The sequence below is a fragment of the Denticeps clupeoides genome, unplaced genomic scaffold (assembly GCF_900700375.1).
Source record: "Denticeps clupeoides unplaced genomic scaffold, fDenClu1.1, whole genome shotgun sequence".
Lineage (NCBI taxonomy): Eukaryota > Metazoa > Chordata > Actinopteri > Clupeiformes > Denticipitidae > Denticeps > Denticeps clupeoides.
In genome coordinates, this window is record NW_021629771.1 from 1 (window position 1) to 14238 (window position 14238).

A 14238-nucleotide genomic window follows, 5' to 3' on the forward strand; every position below is an offset into this window, starting at 1 on the left:
AACTTGGATATGGCACAATACGTTCAAAAAGATTCTCAAACTAGACCCAACGTTTTTGCATTGTACAATATGCATTGTTTAGGATGCTTTGCATTTTATAATAAAGAAAGAAAAATGCCCAGAGGATTTCAAAAAACAAAACTAGTTTGCTTGACCTTTTGTGTTTCATTTAAGATCACTTCAGAGCGCAGACTGATGCACTCTACAGGATTAATATGGACATGTTGTGTTTTACGAAACAAAGCAATGACAGCCACTTGCATAGCTGCTTGATGCTTTGCTGGGAGTCAGTTTTATAATGCAAAAGAAAAACAGGGATTGTTTCTGCTCGGTATAGAACCGAGGACCTTTCGCGTGTTAGGCGAACGTGAATAACCACTACACCACAGAACCTGACATGACAGCACAGGTTCTCTATAGAACTGGTAAAAACAGATCAAACTTGTTTGGGGCCTCAGATATCCAGTCCTTAAAGAAAAATATCCAAATGAAATAAACCACAAAGGTAACTTGCTTATTGTTCATTGTTTCAATTAAATTAAATTCTAGCACAAGGTCATACAATTAAACAAGCTTCGTTTGTGTGGCAAGGATACATTTTGGAGCACCTGGTAAACGTGATTCCAACAGACAATGGGCTTGTGAGTTTCTGTAGTGTAGTGGTCATCACATTCGCTTTACACGCGAGAGGTCCTTCGTCGAAACCGGGCAGAAACATGCTTTTTTTTTTTGGTCTTTGTTTACAGTTTTGGAAAAAACAACTTGTCAATGTACTCAGAAAACATGATGTCATTTCTGCCCAGTTTAAAGCCAGACCAGCATACTTTGTTAAAATTTGCAATCACTCAAATCCAAAATACCTTCTTAAGCCTCCTTGTGCAAAAAAAAAAAACAAAAGCTGTTTCTGCCCGGTTTCGAACCGAGGACCTTTCGCGTGTGAGGCGAACGTGATAACCACTACACTACAGAAACTTGGATATGGCACAATACGTTAAAAAGATTCTCAAACTAGACCCAACGTTTTTTGGCATTGTATAATAGTGCATGTTTAGAATGCTTTGCATTTTATAATAAGAAAGAAAAATTGCCAGAGATTTCAAAAAACAAAACTAGTTTGCTTGACCTTTTGTGTTTCATTAAGATCACTTCAGGCGCAGACTGATTGCACGCTACAGGCATAAATATGGACAGTGTTGTGTTTTACGAAACACAGTAATGACAGCCACTTGCATAGCTGCGTGATGCTTTGCTGGGAGTCAGTATGTTAATTCAAAGGAAAACCAGGGATTGTTTCTGCTCTGGTATCGAACGAGGACCTTTCGCGTGTTAGGCGAACGTGATAACCACTACAACACCACAGAACCTGACATGACAGCACAGGTTCTCTATAGAACTGGTAAAACAAGATCAAACTTGTTTGGGGCCTAAGATAGTCCAGGTCCTTAAAGAAAAATATCCAAATGAAATAAACCACAAAGGAAACTTGCTTATTGTTGCATTGTTTCAATTAAATTAAATTCTTAGCACAAGGTCATACAATTAAACAAGATTCGTTGGTGTGGCAAGGATACATTTTGGAGCACCTGGTAAACGTGATTCCAACAGACAATGGGCTTGTGAGTTTCTGTAGTGTAAAGTGGGTCCATTACATTCGCTTTACACACGAGAGGTCCTCGGTTCGAAACCGTGCAGAAACATGCTTTTTTTTGGTCTTTGTTTACAGTTTTGGAAAAACAACTTGTCAATGTACTCAGAAAACATGATGTCATTTCTGCCCAGTTTAAAAAGCCAGACCAGCATACTTTTGTTACAATTTGCAATCAGTCAAAACCAAAATACCTTCTTAAGCCTCCTTGTGCAAAACAAAAAAACAAAAGCTGTTTCTGCCCGGTTTCGAACCAAGGACCTTTCGCGTGTGAGGCGAACGTGATAAGCACTACACTACAGAAACTTGGATATGGCACAATAGGTTCAAAAAGATTCTCAAACTAAGACCCAACGTTTTTGCATTGTATAATATGCATTGTTTAGAATGCTTTGCATTTTATAATAAAGAAAGAAAAATGCCCAGAAAATTTAAACAAACAAATCTAGTTTGTTTGACCTTTTGTGTTTCATTTAAGATCACTTCAGAGCGCAGACTGATTGCACTCTACAGGATTAATATGGACAGTGTTGTGTTTTACGAAACACAGGAATGACAGCCACTTGCATAGCTGCTTGATGCTTTGCTGGGAGTCAGTATTATAATGCAAAAGAAAAAACAGGGATTGTTTCTGCTCGGTATCGAACCGAGGACATTTCGCGTGTTAGGCGAACGTGATAACCACTACACCACAGAAACCTGACATGTCAGCACAGGTTCTCTATAGAACTGGTAAAAACAAGATCAAACTTGTTTGGGGCCTCAGATATCCAGTCCTTAAAGAAAAATATCCAAATGAAATAAACCACAAAGGAACTTGCTTATTGTTCATTGTTTCAATTGAATTAATTCTTAGCAACAAGGTCATACAATTAAACAAAATTCGTTGTGTGGCAAGGATACATTTTGGAGCACCTGGTAATGTGATTCCAACAGACAATGGGCTTGTGAGTTTCTGTAGTCTAGTGGTCATCACATTCGCTTTACACGCGAGAGGTCCTCGGTTCGAAACCGGGCAGAAACATGCTTTTTTTTTTGGTCTTTGTTTACAGTTTTGGAAAAAACAACTTGTCAATGTACTCAGAAAAAAATGATGTCATTTCTGCCCAGTTTAAAGCCAGACCAGCATACTTTGTTAAAAATGTTGCAATCACTCAATCCAAAATACCTTCTTAAGCCCTCCTTGTGCAAAACAAAAAAAAACAAAAAGCTGTTTCTGCCCGGTTTCGAACAGAGGACCTTTCGCGTGAGAGGCGAACGTGATAACCACTACACTACAGAAACTTAGATATGGCACAATAGGTTCAAAAAGATTCTCAAACTAAGACCCAACGTTTTTGCATTGTATAATATGCATTGTTTAGGATGCATTGCATTTTATAATAAAGAAAGAAAAATGCCCAGAGGATTTCAAAAAACAAAACTAGTTTGCTTGACCTTTTGTGTTTCATTTAAGATCACTTCAGAGCGCAGACCTGATTGCACTCTACAGGATTAATATGGACAGTGTTGTGTTTACCGAAACAAGCAATGAACAGCCACTTGCATAGCTGCTTGATGCTTTGCATGGGAGTCAGTATTAATATGCAAAGAAAAACAGGGATTGTTTCTGCTCGTATCGAATCGAGGACCTTTCACGTGTTAGGCAGAACGTGATAACCACTACACCACAGAAACCTGACATGTCAGCACAGGTCTCTATAGAACTGGTAAAAAACAAGATCAAACTTGTTTGGGGCCTCAGATATCCAGTCCTTAAAGAAAATATCCAAATGAAATAAACCAAAAAGGAACTTGCTTATTGTTCATTGTTTCAATTGAATTAATTCTTAGCACAAGGTCATACAATTAAACAAATTCGTTGTGTGGCAAGGATACATTTTGGAGCACCTGGTAAACGTGATTCCAACAGACAATGGGCTTGTGAGTTTCTGTAGTGTAGTGGTCATCACATTCGCTTTACACGCGAGAGGTCCTCGGTTCGAAACCGGGCAGAAACATGCTTTTTTTTTGGTCTTTGTTTACAGTTTGGAAAAACAACTTGTCAATGTACTCAGAAAACATGATGTCATTTCTGCCCAGTTTAAAGCCAGACCAGCATACTTTGTTACAATTTGCAATCACTCAAATCCAAAATACCTTCTTAAGCCTCCTTGTGCAAAACAAAAAAACAAAAGCTGTTTCTGCCCGGTTTCGAACCGAGGACCTTTCGCGTGTGAGGCGAACGTGATAACCACTACACTACAGAAACTTGGATATGGCACAATACGTTCAAAAAGATTCTCAAACTAAGACCCAACGTTTTTGCATTGTGTAATATGCATTGTTTAGGATGCTTTGCATTGTATAATAAAGAAAGAAAAATGCCCAGAGGATTTCAAAAAACAAAACTAGTTAGCTTGACCTTTTGTGTTTCATTTAAGATCACTTCAGAGCGCAGACTGATTGCACTCTACAGGATTAATATGGACAGTGTTGTGTTTTACGAAACAAAGCAATGACAGCCACTTGCATAGCTGCTTGATGCTTTGCTGGGAGTCAGTATTTTAATGCAAAGGAAAAACAGGGATTGTTTCTGCTCGGTAATCGAACCGAGGACCTTTCGCGTGTTAGGCGAAACGTGATAACCACTACACCACAGAAACCTGACATGACAGCACAGGTTCTCTATAGAACTGGTAAAAACAAGATCAAACTTGTTTGGGGCCTCAGATATCCAGTCCTTAAAAAAAATATCCAAATGAAATAAACCACAAAGGTAACTTGCTTATTTTTTCATTGTTTCAATTAAATAAAATTCTTAGCACAAGGTCATACAATTAAACAAGCTTCGTTGTTTGGCAAGGATACATTTTGGAGCACCTGGTAAACGTGATTCCAACAGACAATGGGCTTGTGAGTTTCTGTAGTGTAGTGGTCATCACATTCGCTTTACACGCGAGAGGTCCTCGGTTCGAAACCGGGCAGAAACATGCTTTTTTTTTTGGTCTTTGTTTACAGTTTTGGAAAAACAACTTGTCAATGTACTCAGAAAACATGATGTCATTTCTGCCCAGTTTAAAGCCAGACCAGCATACTTTGTTACAATTTGCAATCACTCAAATCCAAAATACCTTCTTAAGCCTCCTTGTGCAAAACAAAAAAACAAAAGCTGTTTCTGCCCGGTTTCGAACCGAGGACCTTTCGCGTGTGAGGCGAACATGATAACCACTACACTACAGAAACTTGGATATGGCACAATACGTTCAAAAAGATTCTCAAACTAAGACCCAACGTTTTTGCATTGTACAATATGCATTGTTTAGGATGCTTTGCATTTTATAATAAAGAAAGAAAAATGCCCAGAGGATTTCAAAAAACAAAACTAGTTTGCTTGACCTTTTGTGTTTCATTTAAGATCACTGATTGCACTCTACAGGATTAATATGGACAGTGTTGTGTTTTACGAAAAAACAAAGCAATGACAGCCACTTGCATAGCTGCTTGATGCTTTGCTGGGAGTCAGTATTATAATGCAAAGGAAAAACAGGGATTGTTTCTGCTCGGTATCGAACCGAGGACCTTTCGCGTGTTAGGCGAACGTGATAACCACTACACCACAGAAACCTGACATGACAGCACAGGTTCTCTATAGAACTGGTAAAAACAAGATCAAACTTGTTTGGGGCCTCAGATATCCAGTCCTTAAAGAAAAATATCCAAATGAAATAAACCACAAAGGTAACTTGCTTATTGTTCATTGTTTCAATTAATTAAATTCTTAGCACAAGGTCATACAATTAAACAAGCTTCGTTGTTTGGCAAGGATACATTTTGGAGCACCTGGTAAACGTGATTCCAACAGACAATGGGCTTGTGAGTTTCTGTAGTGTAGTGGTCATCACATTCGCTTTTTCACACGAGAGGTCCTCGGTTCGAAACCGGGCAGAAACATGCTTTTTTTTTGGTCTTTGTTTACAGTTTTGGAAAAACAACTTGTCAATGTACTCAGAAAACATGATGTCATTTCTGCCCAGTTTAAAGCCAGACCAGCATACTTTGTTACAATTTGCAATCACTCAAATCCAAAATACCTTCTTAAGCCTCCTTGTGCAAAACAAAAAAAACAAAAGCTGTTTCTGCCCGGTTTCGAACCGAGGACCTTTCGCGTGTGAGGCGAACGTGATAACCACTACACTACAGAAACTTGGATATGGCACAATACGTTCAAAAAGATTCTCAAACTAAGACCCAACGTTTTTGCATTGTATAATATGCATTGTTTAGGATGCTTTGCATTTTATAACAAAGAAAGAAAAATGCCCAGAGGATTTCAAAAAACAAAACTAGTTTGCTTGACCTTTTGTGTTTCATTTAAGATCACTTCAGAGCGCAGACTGATTGCACTCTACAGGATTAATATGGACAGTGTTGTGTTTTACGAAACACAGTAATGACAGCCACTTGCATAGCTGCTTGATGCTTTGCTGGGAGTCAGTATTTTAATTCAAAGGAAAAACAGGGATTGTTTCTGCTTGGTATCGAACCAAGGACCTTTCGCGTGTTAGGCGAACGTGATAACCACTACACCACAGAAACCTGACATGACAGCACAGGTGCTCTATAGAACTGGTAAAAACAAGATCAAACTTGTTTGGGGCCTCAGATATCCAGTCCTTAAAGAAAAATATCCAAATGAAATAAACCACAAAGGTAACTTGCTTATTGTTCATTGTTTCAATTAAATTAAATTCTTAGCACAAGGTCATACAATTAAACAAGATTCGTTGTGTGGCAAGGATACATTTTGGAGCACCTGGTAAACGTGATTCCAACAGACAATGGGCTTGTGAGTTTCTGTAGTGTAGTGGTCATCACATTCGCTTTACACGCGAGAGGTCCTCGGTTCGAAACCGGGCAGAAACATGCTTTTTTTTTTGGTCTTTGTTTACAGTTTTGGAAAAACAACTTGTCAATGAACTCAGAAAACATGATGTCATTTCTGCCCAGTTTAAAGCCAGACCAGCATACTTTGTTACAATTTTCAATCACTCAAAACCAAAATATCTTCTTAAGCCTCCTTGTGCAAAACAAAAAAACAAAAGCTCTTTCTGCCCGGTTTCGAACCGAGGGACCTTTCGCGTGTGAGGCGAACGTGATAACCGACTACACTCAAAGAAACTTGGATATGGCACAATACGTTCAAAAAGATTCTCAAACTAAGCCCAACGTTTTTGCATTGTATAATATGCATTGTTTAGGATGCATTGCATTTTATAATAAAGAAAGAAAAATGCCCAGAGGATTTCAAAAAACAAAACTAGTTTGCTTGGCCTTTTGTGTTTCATTTAAGATCACTGATTGCACTCTACAGGATTAATATGGACAGTGTTGTGTTTTACGAAACAAAGCAATGACAGCCACTTGCATAGCTGCTTGATGCTTTGCTGGGAGTCAGTATTATAATGCAAAAGAAAAACAGGGATTGTTTTTGCTAGGTATCGAACCGAGGACCTTTCGCGTGTTAGGCGAACGTGATTACCACTACACCACAGAAACCTGACATGACAGCACAGGTTCTCTATAGAACTGGTAAAAACAAGACCAAACTTGTTTGGGGCCTCAAATATCAAGTCCTTAAAGAAAAATATCCAAATGAAATAAACCACAAAGGTAACTTGCTTATTGTTCATTGTTTCAAATGAATTACATTCTTAGCACAAGGTCATACAATTAAACAAGATTCTTTGTGTGGCAAGGATACATTTTGGAGCACCTGGTAAACGTGATTCCAACAGGCGATGGGCTTGTGAGTATCTGTAGTGTACTGGTCATCACATTCGCTTTACACGCGAGAGGTCCTCGGTTCGAAACCGGGCAGAAAAATGCTTTTTTTTTGGTCTTTGTTTACAGTTTTGGAAAAACAACTTGTCAATGTACTTATAAAACATGATGTCATTTCTGCCCAGTTTAAAGCCAGATCAGCATACTTTGTTACAATTTGCAATCAGTCAAAACCAAAATATCTTCTTAAGCCTCCTTGTGCAAAACAAAAAAACAAAAGCTGTTTCTGCCCGGTTTCGAACCGAGGACCTTTCGCGTGTGAGGCGAACGTGATAACCACTACACTACAGAAACTTGGATATGGCACAATACGTTCAAAAAGATTCTCAAACTAAGACAAACTAAGACAGTGTTGTGTTTTACGAAACAAAGCAATGACAGCCACTTGCATAGCTGCTTGATGCTTTGCTGGGAGTCAGTATTATAATGCAAAAGAAAAACAGGGATTGTTTCTGCTCGGTATCGAACCAAGGACCTTTCGCGTGTTAGGCGAACGTGATAACCACTACACCACAGAAACCTGACATGACAAGATCAAACTTGTTTGGGGCCTCAGATATCCAGTCCTTAAAGAAAATATCCAAATGAAATAAACCACAAAGGAAACTTGCTTATTGTTCATTGTTTCAATTGAATTAAATTCTTAGCACAAGGTCATACAATTAAACAAAATTCGTTGTGTGGCAAGGATACATTTTGGAGCACCTGGTAAACGTGATTCCAAAAGACAATGGGCTTGTGAGTTTCTGTAGTGTAGTGGTCATCACATTCGCTTTACACGCGAGAGGTCCTCGGTTCGAAACCGTGCAGAAACATGCTTTTTTTTGGTCTTTGTTTACAGTTTTGGAAAAACAACTTGTCAATGTACTCAGAAAACATGATGTCATTTCTGCCCAGTTTAAAGCCAGACCAGCATACTTTGTTACAATTTGCAATCACTCAAATCCAAAATACCGTCTTAAGCCTCCTTGTGCAAAACAAAAAAACAAAAGCTGTTTCTGCCCGGTTTCAAACCGAGGACCTTTCGCGTGTGAGGCGAACGTGATAACCACTACACTACAGCAACTTGGATATGGCACAATACGTTCAAAAAGATTCTCAAACAAAGACCCAACGTTTTTGCATTGTATAATATGCATTGTTTAGGATGTATTGCATTTTATAATAAAGAAAGAAAAATGCCCAGAGGATTTCAAAAAACAAAACTAGTTTAATTGACCTTTTGTGTTTCATTTAAGATCACTTCAGAGCGCAGACTGATTGCACTCTACAGGATTAATATGGACAGTGTTGTGTTTTACGAAACAAAGCAATGACAGCCACTTGCATAGCTGCTTGATGCTTTGCTGGGAGTCAGTATTTTAATGCAAAGGAAAAACAGGGATTGTTTCTGCTCGGTATCGAACCGAGGACCTTTCGCGTGTTAGGCGAACGTGATAACCACTACACCACAGAAACCTGACATGACAGCACAGGTTCTCTATAGAACTGGTAAAAACAAGATCAAACTTGTTTGGGGCCTCAAATATCCAGTCCTTAAAGAAAAATATCCAAATGAAATTAACCACAAAGGTAACTTGCTTATTGTTCATTGTTTCAAATGAATTAAATTCTTAGCACAAGGTCATACAATTAAACAAGATTCGTTGTGTGGCAAGGATACTAAGACCCAACGTTTTTGCATTGTATAATATGCATTAATTAGGATGCTTTGCATTGTATAATAAAGAAAGAAAAATGCCCAGAGGATTTCAAAAAAACAAAACTAGTTTGCTTGACATTTTGTGTTTCATTTAAGATCACTTCAGAGCGCAGACTGATTGCACTCTACAGGATTAATATGGACAGTGTTGTGTTTTACGAAACAAAATGTCTCTATGAAAATTGCTTTGTATAATAAAGAACAAAAAATGCCCAGAGGATCAAGCAGCTATGCAAGTGGCTGTCATTGCTTTGTTTCGTAAAACACAACACTATCCATATTAATCCTGTAGAGTGCAATCAGTCTGCGCTCTGAAGTGATCTTAAATGAAACACAAAAGATCAAGCAAACTAGTTTTGTTTTTTGCAATCCTTTTGGCATTTTTTTTCTTTAATATACAAAACATTTTTCATAGGCTATAACTGTTCAAGGGCACTGGCACCACAGCAAGTAATTTTGGGAAAGGATAATTAACCTTATGCAGTTCGTACAGATCTGGGGTGGAGCATTGTGGGTTGTGCACCATCTAACCATGACACTCATTACCAACATGTGCCACAGAGTTCCTTTAGTGACTTCCTCGGATGTTATTAAGGTACTCGAGTCTGATACTAGTGAGGATGACTAGACGGTTTCTCAGGATGACATCACGTTTTTTATCCAGAGCAACTTACAACGTGCTTTCATCGATGAAGAGATGAATTCCAGTTCACTAGGACCCCAACTCTGAATACAAACAGTCTAACTGGTGTCTTCATCAGGTTCAGACAACACCGTATTGCACTCATTTGTGATATAGAAAAGATGTTCCATCAGTTCCACGTGTATGAAGCTGACAGAGACTATCTGTGTTTCCTTTGGTGGAAGGAGGGAGACTTGAGGGCAGAGCCTAAGAAATTCCACATGAAAGTTCATCTCTTCGGTGCAACATCATCACCTGGATGTGCCAACTATGGATTAAAACCCCTTGCAACGGAGAATGAGAGCCTGCTTTCCCTTGGCTCACAGTTCATTATGAAAGATTTCTATGTTGATGATTGTGTTTCTAGTGTAGCCAATGTTCAGGAGGCTGTACAGCTTGCGAATGAAGCTCAGAAACTTTGTGCTATTGTTGGTCTGAGACTGCACAAGTTTGTGTGTAATGACAAATCGGTGTTAGAGAGTATTCCACACTCTGAGCGTGCCGCAGAAGTGAAGACTCTCGACCTTGGCCTTAATCACTCAAGGATGCAAAGAGCCTTAGGAGTCCTTTGGCACATTGAATCGGATATTCTCAGATTTTTTATCTGCCTGAAAGATCAGCCAGCAACACGATATACCATATTATCTACAGTTGCCTCATTTTACGACCCACTGGGGTTTGTTGCTCCTTTCCTGTTAACTGGAAAAAGGGTTCTTCAGGAAATGTGCAGGAATGGAACAGGCTGGGATGACCCTCTCGTTGCTGAACTTCAGCCATTATGGGAACGTTGTGAAGCTAGTGTGTGAGCTTGCGAATCTGGAAAAAAATCATCATACCTCGTTGCTATGTGCCAGCAAAATTTGGTCCTGTCTTGAGACAAGAGATCCACCACTTCTATGATATAAGTACATGTGGTTACAGACAGTGTTCATATCTGAGACAAATGAATGAAGAAGAAAGTGTTCATTGTGCTCTCATCACAGGAAGGTCCAGAGTTGCCCCTATAAAGGTCATGTCCATCCCAAGGCTAGAGTTGACAGCTGCTGTTGTTTCAGTTGCAGTAAGCAGTATTGTAAGGGAAGAACTTAGTTTCACGAACGAGATTACAGTTGGCGACCCTGAAGTCAAACAAGTCTCTCAGACCGCTTATCAAGATTTTCCTCTTGGTATAAAGTCACCCAAGTTGTCGTGCGCCTCCTCCGTCGCATGAAGAATGTCAAGTCCACAGGACACAGCACTGTACAGGAGAGAGAGGAAGCAAGGTGTATAATTGTAAGAGAATTAAAGGGACAAGTACATACAGAGGAAATTAAGTTGCTCAGAAAAGGAGTTAAAATTCCATCTAAGAGTAAGCTGTATCATTTGGATGTCTTTCTTGATATAGATGGAATCCTCAAGGTGGGAGGAAGACTGAAAAATGCATGTCTCCCTACTTCACAGAAACATCCTATGATTATTCCAAGGGATCATCACATCACCAAGATGATTATTTCTCATCATCATGAACAAGTCAGACATCAAGGAAAGGGCCTGACGATCAATCAGATCAGATTGAATGGATATTGGATTCCAGGAATCAATAGGGCTGTTGCAACACTAATTCATCAGTGTGTCAAATGCCGGAAGCTCAGAAGATTTACAGAGGAGCAGCGATGACAGATCTGCCATCAGAGCGTGTGGATCGTTCGCCACCATTCACCTACTGCGGAATGGACTGCTTTGGTCCATTTTTCACTAAGGAAGGACGTAACGTACACAAAAGATATCCACAGTGAAATGTTGGTCGACATGTCAACAGATGTTTTCATCAACACCCTATGTCTTTAAGAGGGGCAGTACGTGAAATAAGGTGTGGTCAAAGAAATAATTTTGTTGGACCTAGAAATGAACTGAGGATGCTCTAAAGCAAGTGAACAGTAATTGTCTGATAACTTTTTTGACGGAAAGGCAGTGTGACTTCAACTTCAATGTGCTGCACTCAAGCCATGCTGGAGGCGTATGGGAAAGACAGATAAGGACAGTGAGGAATGTTCTTCGTTCCACTCTCTCACTTTCAGGAAGGCTAGACGATGCCTCACTGCGGACATTCTTCTATGAGGCAATGGCTATTGTGAATAGTCGTCCACTAACGGTTGAAAACCTAAATGATCCAGGTAGCCCTGAACCACTAACCCCTAACCACCTACTCACCATAAAACCTGTGACATTACCACCTCCTGGGAGATTCATCAGAGAAGACATGTATGCTCGCAAGCAGTGGTGTCATGTTCAGTATCTTGCAGAGAAATTCTGGAGTCATGGAAAAGAGAATATCTCTCCAATATTGCTACCAGACAACGCTGGCATACTCCAAGAACGAACTTCAAGGTCGACGACATAGTCATGGAGAAGACCAATGACTTGCCACGGGGTGAGAGGAGGCTGGCTAGAGTTATCGAGACAGTGACTGTTTTGTTGGTACCATGTCTCCTTGCATCTTTCTCATTTTGTTTCAGGCCATCAAGAAAAAATCTTGAATCTGTTTCTTCTCTATTGGTTTCTAGTAACTACATAAAACAAAATAAATGTGGGATTTTGTGTATTTGTCTTACTCGTTTACAAAGACATAATCTGTTATCATGCACAATGTAGTGATGGTCCAGCAACCGCAGAACATGATTTATCTTAGCGTACATGGGTTAGCATGCAACCGTGCAAGCAAGCAAGCAACATATAGTCAACAAAAAATACGGCTCCGCCCACTTTCACATACACAGGTGAGCAGATGTTTAAAAGCACAACCTAACGTCTGTACGCTCTGCGAGTGATTTGGTCGATGCCTCTAAAAGCAAGGTCCGGGGAGGGTTGGAGAGTGAGCTGGCTTCTATTAAATCAGACATAAGAGCGGTCCGGTCCGAGCTGAAGGAATACAGGGAGACTGTTACTACGGAGCTGTCTGGACTCAGCGTTAAAGTGAACAACATGGAAGAAAGCATCTCGACATGCACTGACGATATTACACGTCTGCAGAAAGAAGTAGGTCGCCTTACAACACTGACTGAAATGGTGCAAAATAAGTGCGAAGACGCGGAGGCCTGATCGCGGAGGAACAACGTCAGAATAATAGGAGTTCCTGAGGCTCAGATCTGCTCCACAACCTTCATCTCGGCACTACTTCAGCAGGCTTTTGAGTTGAAAGAAGTGCCACTGCTGGACAGGGCGATCTTTTCTTCAAGGGCCCAGGCAGGGGAATCCACCCCACGTCATCGTGGCCCGTGTCCACCAGGACTGTGCAAATATCCTGTGTCTTGCCAGAGAGAAGCATCGTATCCAGATAAACGACATGTCCATCTCGGTCTTCCCAGACTTTACGGCTAAAGTAGCTAAGGCTCGGGCTGCATTAATGACATCAGAAGGCAGCTCAGTTCGCCATCCTGTATCCTGCTCGACTCAGAATCACCCATCTGAATACCGAGAAAACGTTCTCCTCTCCAGAGGAGGCCTGAGCCTTCATCTCTCGACGCCTTGAGGGACATTCAGGTGGTGAATGACTTTTCTTTTCGCCTGTTTTGAATGATAAAGTCAGCTAATCCTTTGAAGACTGTAAGTTATTCATCTTGTACATATAGGAAGTACAGTATTCTCTATTTAGGTATTTTCTGTAAAACTGGTCTGATTCATGATTGAAAAAAATTCTGGTTAAAATATCACAGTTTCAGTACATGTTCAATTTGAGCTGATTTATTGGTGTGCTCAGTTATTACTGTTTACTGACTGTTTATTGTTATCGATGACGTTACCATAATTGCCATAATTTTTTTTGTTTTGATGTTTCTGCTTATTACAGCGTGGTAGTTCACCCTGAGCACTGTTGTGCTATGTTTATCGCTCACTAGGAGTGTTGATGCGGTCCCCCGCTTTATGGTGGGCCAGCATAGGTTTTGGGGTTTTAAGTTTGCTTTTCAGAATTCATTTATTTTTTATCATTATTTTATTTATATACTTTCTTTTTCTCCCTCCCTTTCTCCTTCTCAGTGTATGGGACTGCTTAGGCTATCTACGATATGGCTGGTCTTAACAGGTCAGGGCTGGGCTCACTGCGTTCTGTAAGATGGAATATTAAAGGGTTGCACCACCCTATAAAACGTTGCAGGATTTTTTCCCATCTGAAAGCCCTGGCCCCTGAGATTCTATTTCTACAGGAGACTCATCTTCGAGTTAATGAACACTCAAAATTAAAGACAGGCTGGGTAGATCACATCTTCCACTCTGAATATGGGGACAGATCAAGAGGCGCAGCGATATTGATAATAAAGGGGGTTCCGTTTATAAATGAGTCTGTAATATCAGATACCAAAGGCAGGTTTGTCATAGTTATAGGGTAGCTGTGTGGATTTAATGTAGTTT

At 40.0% G+C, this 14238-nt stretch overlaps 24 non-coding genes across 24 annotated transcripts; 6 read left to right on the forward strand and 18 right to left on the reverse strand.

Moving 5' to 3' along the window:
• Positions 1–319: 319 nt before the first annotated feature.
• trnav-aac (transfer RNA valine (anticodon AAC)) lies at positions 320–393 on the reverse strand. Its single transcript has one exon. It is a non-coding gene; the product is annotated as a tRNA-Val (tRNA).
• A 506-nt stretch (positions 394–899) lies between these two features.
• trnav-cac (transfer RNA valine (anticodon CAC)) lies at positions 900–972 on the reverse strand. The gene has a single exon. It is a non-coding gene; the product is annotated as a tRNA-Val (tRNA).
• A 906-nt stretch (positions 973–1878) lies between these two features.
• On the reverse strand, positions 1879–1951 carry trnav-cac (transfer RNA valine (anticodon CAC)). Its single transcript has one exon. It is a non-coding gene; the product is annotated as a tRNA-Val (tRNA).
• A 320-nt stretch (positions 1952–2271) lies between these two features.
• Positions 2272–2344, reverse strand: trnav-aac (transfer RNA valine (anticodon AAC)). The gene has a single exon. It is a non-coding gene; the product is annotated as a tRNA-Val (tRNA).
• A 252-nt stretch (positions 2345–2596) lies between these two features.
• Positions 2597–2669, forward strand: trnav-uac (transfer RNA valine (anticodon UAC)). The gene has a single exon. It is a non-coding gene; the product is annotated as a tRNA-Val (tRNA).
• Positions 2670–2856: 187 nt separating this feature from the next.
• On the reverse strand, positions 2857–2929 carry trnae-cuc (transfer RNA glutamic acid (anticodon CUC)). Its single transcript has one exon. It is a non-coding gene; the product is annotated as a tRNA-Glu (tRNA).
• Positions 2930–3249: 320 nt separating this feature from the next.
• trnav-aac (transfer RNA valine (anticodon AAC)) lies at positions 3250–3322 on the reverse strand. The gene has a single exon. It is a non-coding gene; the product is annotated as a tRNA-Val (tRNA).
• Positions 3323–3572: 250 nt separating this feature from the next.
• Positions 3573–3645, forward strand: trnav-uac (transfer RNA valine (anticodon UAC)). The gene has a single exon. It is a non-coding gene; the product is annotated as a tRNA-Val (tRNA).
• A 178-nt stretch (positions 3646–3823) lies between these two features.
• On the reverse strand, positions 3824–3896 carry trnav-cac (transfer RNA valine (anticodon CAC)). The gene has a single exon. It is a non-coding gene; the product is annotated as a tRNA-Val (tRNA).
• Positions 3897–4215: 319 nt separating this feature from the next.
• Positions 4216–4290, reverse strand: trnav-aac (transfer RNA valine (anticodon AAC)). The gene has a single exon. It is a non-coding gene; the product is annotated as a tRNA-Val (tRNA).
• A 254-nt stretch (positions 4291–4544) lies between these two features.
• Positions 4545–4617, forward strand: trnav-uac (transfer RNA valine (anticodon UAC)). The gene has a single exon. It is a non-coding gene; the product is annotated as a tRNA-Val (tRNA).
• Positions 4618–4797: 180 nt separating this feature from the next.
• On the reverse strand, positions 4798–4870 carry trnav-cac (transfer RNA valine (anticodon CAC)). The gene has a single exon. It is a non-coding gene; the product is annotated as a tRNA-Val (tRNA).
• Positions 4871–5178: 308 nt separating this feature from the next.
• Positions 5179–5251, reverse strand: trnav-aac (transfer RNA valine (anticodon AAC)). Its single transcript has one exon. It is a non-coding gene; the product is annotated as a tRNA-Val (tRNA).
• A 253-nt stretch (positions 5252–5504) lies between these two features.
• On the forward strand, positions 5505–5578 carry trnae-uuc (transfer RNA glutamic acid (anticodon UUC)). The gene has a single exon. It is a non-coding gene; the product is annotated as a tRNA-Glu (tRNA).
• Positions 5579–5758: 180 nt separating this feature from the next.
• trnav-cac (transfer RNA valine (anticodon CAC)) lies at positions 5759–5831 on the reverse strand. Its single transcript has one exon. It is a non-coding gene; the product is annotated as a tRNA-Val (tRNA).
• Positions 5832–6150: 319 nt separating this feature from the next.
• Positions 6151–6223, reverse strand: trnav-aac (transfer RNA valine (anticodon AAC)). Its single transcript has one exon. It is a non-coding gene; the product is annotated as a tRNA-Val (tRNA).
• A 254-nt stretch (positions 6224–6477) lies between these two features.
• trnav-uac (transfer RNA valine (anticodon UAC)) lies at positions 6478–6550 on the forward strand. The gene has a single exon. It is a non-coding gene; the product is annotated as a tRNA-Val (tRNA).
• A 180-nt stretch (positions 6551–6730) lies between these two features.
• trnav-cac (transfer RNA valine (anticodon CAC)) lies at positions 6731–6806 on the reverse strand. Its single transcript has one exon. It is a non-coding gene; the product is annotated as a tRNA-Val (tRNA).
• A 304-nt stretch (positions 6807–7110) lies between these two features.
• Positions 7111–7183, reverse strand: trnav-aac (transfer RNA valine (anticodon AAC)). Its single transcript has one exon. It is a non-coding gene; the product is annotated as a tRNA-Val (tRNA).
• Positions 7184–7689: 506 nt separating this feature from the next.
• Positions 7690–7762, reverse strand: trnav-cac (transfer RNA valine (anticodon CAC)). The gene has a single exon. It is a non-coding gene; the product is annotated as a tRNA-Val (tRNA).
• A 153-nt stretch (positions 7763–7915) lies between these two features.
• On the reverse strand, positions 7916–7988 carry trnav-aac (transfer RNA valine (anticodon AAC)). Its single transcript has one exon. It is a non-coding gene; the product is annotated as a tRNA-Val (tRNA).
• A 222-nt stretch (positions 7989–8210) lies between these two features.
• trnav-uac (transfer RNA valine (anticodon UAC)) lies at positions 8211–8283 on the forward strand. Its single transcript has one exon. It is a non-coding gene; the product is annotated as a tRNA-Val (tRNA).
• A 178-nt stretch (positions 8284–8461) lies between these two features.
• trnav-cac (transfer RNA valine (anticodon CAC)) lies at positions 8462–8534 on the reverse strand. Its single transcript has one exon. It is a non-coding gene; the product is annotated as a tRNA-Val (tRNA).
• A 319-nt stretch (positions 8535–8853) lies between these two features.
• Positions 8854–8926, reverse strand: trnav-aac (transfer RNA valine (anticodon AAC)). The gene has a single exon. It is a non-coding gene; the product is annotated as a tRNA-Val (tRNA).
• Positions 8927–14238: the final 5312 nt, after the last annotated feature.